Source organism: Danio rerio, chromosome 15 (assembly GCF_049306965.1).
Source record: "Danio rerio strain Tuebingen ecotype United States chromosome 15, GRCz12tu, whole genome shotgun sequence".
In the NCBI taxonomy this organism is placed as follows: Eukaryota; Metazoa; Chordata; class Actinopteri; order Cypriniformes; family Danionidae; genus Danio; species Danio rerio.
Window position 1 is genome coordinate 2,171,781 of NC_133190.1, and position 7,113 is coordinate 2,178,893.

Consider the following 7,113-nt stretch of genomic DNA (forward strand, 5'->3'; position numbering starts at 1 on the left):
GTGGCCAGAGGCGCTGTAACGTTACTGCAGAGAGAGAAATGCCATCCTGCTGTTTCCACAGAGCTGTTCTGTTTCTGTTGTTGGGCTTCCAAATGACACGACCCAAACACAGAAGTGCTTACAGTTCAATATTAATTATGTTCCAGAGAACTATAAAATACATAGCAAGCATGATTTGACAAAACACAGCTTCCAGAATCTCTCCCAGTTCAGTGCTGGATTCAGTTAAAATCTTCTCAAAGATGGAGCAAGGAGACGCTGTGAACTCTGAGTCATGACCTGTAAGTGTTTTTATTTGTTAAAATTGATCATGACATGTACAGTGTCTAACTTTAACGGTGTGTTGTAGCAAAGATGTAAACAACGGGAAATTATGGTAACCGCTAACGACTTAGCTAACGTTACAAATCCATATTTATCAAACGGCTGTAAACGCACACACACACATACACATACACGCACTCTTGGCCAGCACCTGCGTCTATCTGTGTGAGACGGCAGAATTTCTCTCTATAGGCAGCTATGCTATGCGTTTTACAACTCGGACAATAAAGTCGCAAAAGATATGTGAACGATTCATGTTACTTACACAGGCATATTCCGCATATGCATGAAAGACGTCCTGTAACGCATTGATTTAAAAAAAATACAGCAATGATTTCCCAACTGGAGTGTAACATCAAAAACAAATCAATCCAGGCTCACAAAGGTCTCATCTCACATCTTGTGCTTTATTCTGTCACCACAGAAAATAACTTAATCCGAGCATGAGAGAAAAAGAACAATAAAAATCTCTCCCGCGCACATGCGCTTCTCGTGTTACAAATACTTCATCGTATACACGCATAAACACACTAAAAGGCACAGAAACAGTTAAAGGAGCCGCATCCCATTTTCACTCGTTACAGACACGTGTTGACTGACTGACTGACTGACTGACTGTTTACACAAAACGCGCGTGCTTGTCAGGGCGTGACGTGAAGCCGATCGGCGTATCACAGCATATTATGATGATGACCAATCAGAGTCACTTGAGGGTGGGCCTTTTAGAGGAACTAGGAAATATGACAGTCGTTTTCATGTTAGCTGAGTAGCTGTGTATAATCAAAGTGAGATTTATGAAAAAATAACACGATTTCCTTCAAGTTAAACATGAGCACACATTGCTTTGCATCTTATTAACACAACCAAGCCTTAAAAATAACATTCTGGACCACCCCTTTAAATGATTGTTCAGACTGAGATTATAAATAAAACGTAAATAATTCAGGATTTTTTGTGCATCCCGGTACCAATTGATCTATAGATCGGAGTCAGTCTTTGGCCCAAGGGTTGGGGACCACTTCTCTAACACGTATCTGCTCTGCAAGCACCATGCACCTCTTTGTGAAGTTTTATAAACTAATTTCAAGAGGAGCACGTGATATGATTGTGCACCGCTGGCCACTCATCCGTAATCAGTAAAAATCCAATCAGAATGATCCTAGCTTAATATAAAGGGATCACTTTCTCCTTTTTAATCTATCTTTGTTTTGGAAGAATCCCCCCTTCCACCCCATCTCCTCCTTTTTTTTTCTCCCCTTTTAAAGGGGGAGCGATCGAGACCTACCTGATCTCGGTTCTCCTGATATGCTTCTAGACCGGGCGGGAGCCCTGGGCTCAAATATCTGAGAGCTCAGGGTTCTCTCCCGGGACAGCATGCCAAACCTGCTATAAGTGCCAAGCATATCTAAGTGGGAACTCTTGAAGTCTAGTTCTGGGCCAGTTGAATTGGTTTTTAGCAGCTGATGAAGTGATGCACTAAAGTAAACATTCTAAGCACATCGCTTTAATCGTAGGCTTTAGAGAACAGCCAATGCTGATGACATTGGTGTGATTGTATGCATCAAATGATTAAAATTAAATTAATTTTTTCTTTCATTATTCAGGGATTCCTCCGCGTAACACTAGAAGTAAGCCTGCGTACCACTAGTGGTTCATGTACCACAGTTTGAGAACCATTGGTCTACAGAACAAACCATCATTATACAATAACTTGCCTAATTACCCTAACCTGCCTAGTTACCCTAATTAACCTAGTTAAGCCTTTAAATGTCACTTTAAGCTGTATAGAAGTGTCTTGAAGAATATCTAGTCTAATATTATTCTTCCTGGACCCCAGGAAGAATAGCCACTACCTTGGTAGTGGCTAATGGGGATCCTGATGAATAAATAAATAAATAAAATAAAAAATTATTTACTGTCATCAAATCGGAATTGACCATCAAGATCTGCAGTGTAAATGCAGCCTTTGAGTGAACTGTCCCTTTAATTACAACATATAACATATGACTTCAAACCACACTTAACTGAGCTAAACTGAACTGAACTTAAACACTAAAAACTGAACTACCCTGATCCAGTTACTATGACCACTTATGGGAAGCTGCTTTGACACAATCTACATTGTAAAAGCGCTATACAAATAAAGCTGAATTGAATTGAATATAAACTGACCAAAATTGCTACAGATTACCAATATTTATTTAATATCAACATTAGTATTTGAACTGAAGAAAGAAACTGATTCGGAACAGAGAGAATGGTAGGTAAATGAGTGAATTTTCAGCTTTGGTGATATGAAAATGGCAATGCCAAACGCAAAGCATACAACGAAACGTAGAGAGGAATTTACAGATGGCAGATGGGGAAGAAAGCAGGATGCATTCCACACACACACTCACATCTTGTCTCTCACACCTCCACTAAGTGTTCTACAATTGTGCCCTCGCTCCAGCGTCTCTCTGACTGCACTAATGAAAAGAGGGGGGAGGGTCTGCCAGAAACCGCTTAAAGAAACGAACCTTTAACACAACAACACACACGTGCCTGTTCACCCGCTGCTGCCCTTGTATCACTTCTCTAATGGCTGTCAAATTACCATCACCCAAACAAGACAATTAATTTGTCTCGAGCCTCTACGCCGCATTCTGCAGGCAGTCACTTTCCTCTCTGCCTCTGTCACAGGACAGAGATTACATGTAAATAAAGTTTATGTGCTGGAGGAAAGACGCCTTTCAGAAGGAAAATAAAGAAGACATTGCTGCACATGAGGCAGAAAGATTGCATTTAAATGGTAGCATTTAGAAAGTTTGTGTGTCATATTCATACAGGGTGAGCAGGTAAGCCTTTAATTAAAAACATTCCCACACTCTAAAAAATAACTCAAGAGGTCTGTTACCACTACATAGTTTAATACACTATTGTAACTTTAAAAATTCTAATATGCTCATTAGATTAAGGGCCCTATCAAGGAGCGGCGCAATAGTTGTTTGGTAGTTTCAGCTTGGCGCAAGAGTGGTTTTGAGGCGTTGCGCTACGCTGTTTAAATAGCAAATGCATTAGCGCTCATATGTGCGCCCATAGGCGTTCTGGTCTAAAAAGGAAGGTGTTCTGAGGCGGACCGCTGGCGCGTTGCTATTTTGAGAAACTATAATAGATTTTTCATTAGACCAAAACAAACCCGGTCTAAACTCCAGCGCAGAGTTGCACCTCGCTTACACACTGCTTAATACACACAAGAGAGCAATAGGCAAATATCTTTACATATGAAAACATTTAAATATTAAGGATATATATAGGATATAATAAGAATAGATATAGGATATAAATATAAAGGATTAAAATATTACAAAACATATTATTTTCTAGCCTACATAAATATGAAAAATCACTGCTTTTATGTCTTCTTCATCTCGGGAGGCTTTTTCAGTTCATTCATAACAATTTGCTTTTGTATGATGTTATTATTATTTGCAGTATTATTTATTATATCCATATTTATATTTGTTTTATTAAAAACAAGCTTAGATTTGTCCACCTGTCAGGTTTTAGACCATATGGGGCACAGCATGTGTTTTAGGATATAACTCAGGTGTTTGAGCACACTTCGTTCTTATTGTTCATTTATTCGTTTGCTGGAAATTAGAACTGAATTTAGAAATAGTTTTGAAACGAATATTTGCGCTTAACAAACGCAATTAATTATTTATAGACTAATTGATGTCTGTGCGTAAACGTTTCCCTATCCAAGAGCGAATGTGAAAGTAGATCCATTATCTCTCATTCTCATGCAGTAGATGCTCTGTTTAACAGTTTTCTGTTAACTGTTAACTGTTTGCTTGTGAAATGCTCATTTTTTCCACTTAGACTTACTTTACGTCCTGTAAATAGCGAATGCGCTTATAGCGCGACGCAGCTGACTCTTAAAGGGAATGGGAGATGAGACTCTAATTGGTTTATTCTCAAAACACACCTATAACTCATTAAGAAAATAAACTCAACCCTTTTAGACCATGCGACATGGCGCAAAGCGGATTTTCCCGTCTGTAAATTAGCAAAAATACATTCTGACACGCCCTGAAAGCGTTTGCGCCCTGCGTTTTGCGCTCTGCGCATGGACCGTCAAAATAGAGCCCTATAACTTTTAAGTAGCCAGAATAACTTTATTAAGTTTTCAAAACAGGTTAATATTGATAATTACATCAATTTAAAAAATGCGGCTAATTTAAAGGTAAATACATCTGTCAGTTACTTTATAACAATATTTAACTTGTAGCAACCCAACTAAATTCTCTCTGCCTTCGCGTGGGTTTCCTCCGGGTGCTCCGGTTTCCCCCACAGTCCAAAGACATGCGGTAAAGGTGTGGATGTTTCCCAGAGATGGGTTGCGGCTGGAAGGGCATCCGCTGCGTAAAAACTTGCTAGATAAGTTGGCGGTTCATTCCGCTGTGGTGACCCCGGATTAATAAAGGGACTAAACCGACAAGAAAATGAATGAATAAAAGTATATATTAATAATTTTTTCATAAGCTTTTTTAATCTTACTCGAATAACTTTGAAAATTGTTATTTTCACTTTTACTAGAGTAAAAAATTCTGCAAGCACATGTACTTTTACTTGAGTATCGATGTTGGATAGTCTACCCACCTCTTGTCACAGAAGAATGAACACAATCGTTATGGCTGTGGCTGAAATCTTCAAGAGTCTCAGGAAGTTTCACTGAGACGTGTCAAGGTACATATTGGCCATATTGCAATTTTATGCTTAAGTTTTATATTTGTATGCTGTTTATGGTTTATGCAGAGCTGTTTACCCTTTACACTGTCCTCAAGCTTTGACTTAATAGCAGCACTCTCTTTCCTAATAGATCTATCCATCTGAATTTTATTCTGTTGCAACATTTGGCTGTATTCCCAGTTAGAACTGGAATTTGTTCAATGGTTTCCCAAGCTGCGGAAACAACTGTGTGAAAGGTCTGATATAGGATGTGAAGGTAAAAAAACGGAGGGGTTTCCAACACTTAATGCGTCTTAAATGCGTCCCCTGACTCCCAGCCTTCAGTAAGAGAACACGGGTCCCCTTACCACTGCACAGGAAGTGTGAGTGATTGGACGTTCAGAAACCCACAGCTGCCCGAACTCCAGCTAAATAGCTAAGTGTGTGATGTAAATGAGCAATTGTGTGTTTATGCTCTTTGTATGTGTGTATGTGTGTGTGGGGGGGGGAATCCAAAGACAAATATCTTCAAGATGGATCCTTCTTGCAGAAAAATTAGATCTTTATAATTGATCTTTCCCAGGCCAAACTCATTCATTTATTCATTTTCCTTCAGCTTAGTCTCTAATCCAGAGGTTGCCACAGCGGAATGAACCGCCAACTATTGTTGTATATGTTGGCCAATACAATTTTACTAATACAAGTTTAATATTCAGTGAAGTTTATTTATAAACTAATTTCGAGAGGCTGATCGCATGCTTATGATTGCTTGCAGCCGGTCCCGCATTATTCAATTTATGATTCACCAATCAGATGATTTCTAAGCCACTATAAAGCCCCCTTCCACCCCTACTCCTCCACCCTTCCTAGACGGGTGGCACGATGGCCTAGTGTTTAGCACTGTTGCCTCAAAGCAAGAACATCACTGGTTCTAGTCCTTACCAAGCCAGCTGACATTTCTGTGTGGAGTTTACACAATCTCCCCGTGCTCATGTGGGTTCCCTGGTTTCCTCCCACCATCCAAAAACATGCAACTTAAGTTAATTGACTAATCCAAATCGGCACCACAGGCAGGCTCCTAGTAAGGTTTCACTTAAGAGCAATCACTATCTGTTTATTAGCTAATACAGCAGGGGAGTTCTCCAGATCTACCTAAGCTCAAACTCCCATCTCGCATTCCAAACCGGGGGGACCCCAGGCTCGAGGATCTTTTGCTCTCAGGGCTCTCTCCCGGGACAGCATGCCAAACAAGCTTTATAATCAATCGTCAGCTAAGTGTCAACTCTTGAAACTAATTTCGAAAGGAGCACATGCTCATGATTGACCTAGCTGGCCCACATTAGCTAATCACGATCCTCCAATCAAAGGATCCCAATTCACTATATATATCCTTATTTCCTATCTACAACTATCTTCGTGTGGAAACGCCTCTTCTTCCGCCTTTATGCAGAATGGGCGGCATGGTGGCCCAGCACTGTTGCCTCACAGCAAGAATAGCAATGGTGTCGGGTCCTCGCGGGGCCATCTGGTATTTCTGAGTTATTATGTTCTCCCTGTGTCCGCGTGGGTTTCCCCCGGGTTCAAAGGTTTCCTCTCATCGACCAGATATGGTCTATATTATAGACAAAATAAGCCTAGATATTTTTTTCTAAATGTCTTGCTCTCAGGAAGTTCACCTTAGCCTTAGCAGCGGGGGAGTTTTGAGATAGACCTGAGCTCAATCTCCCCTCACCCTGCGAAAGGGAGGGAGCCCTAGGCCCAAGGATCCCTTGAGCTCAGGGCTCTCTCCTGGGACAGCATGCCAAACAAGCTATGTATAAATCATAAGCTAAGTGTGAATGCTTGAAAGACATTTTAGTTTATCCAGTTGACCTTTACTGCATGTCATTGGACTGTGGGGGAAACCGGAGCACCCATGGGGAGAACATGCACTCCACACATACAATGCCAACTGGCTCAGCCAGAACTCGAACCAGTGAACTTCTTGCCATGAGGTGACAGTGCTAACAATTGAGCTACCATGATGGCCACAATTCTGTAAGTTAGGAATTAAGTAATGATGTAATCCAAAACTAC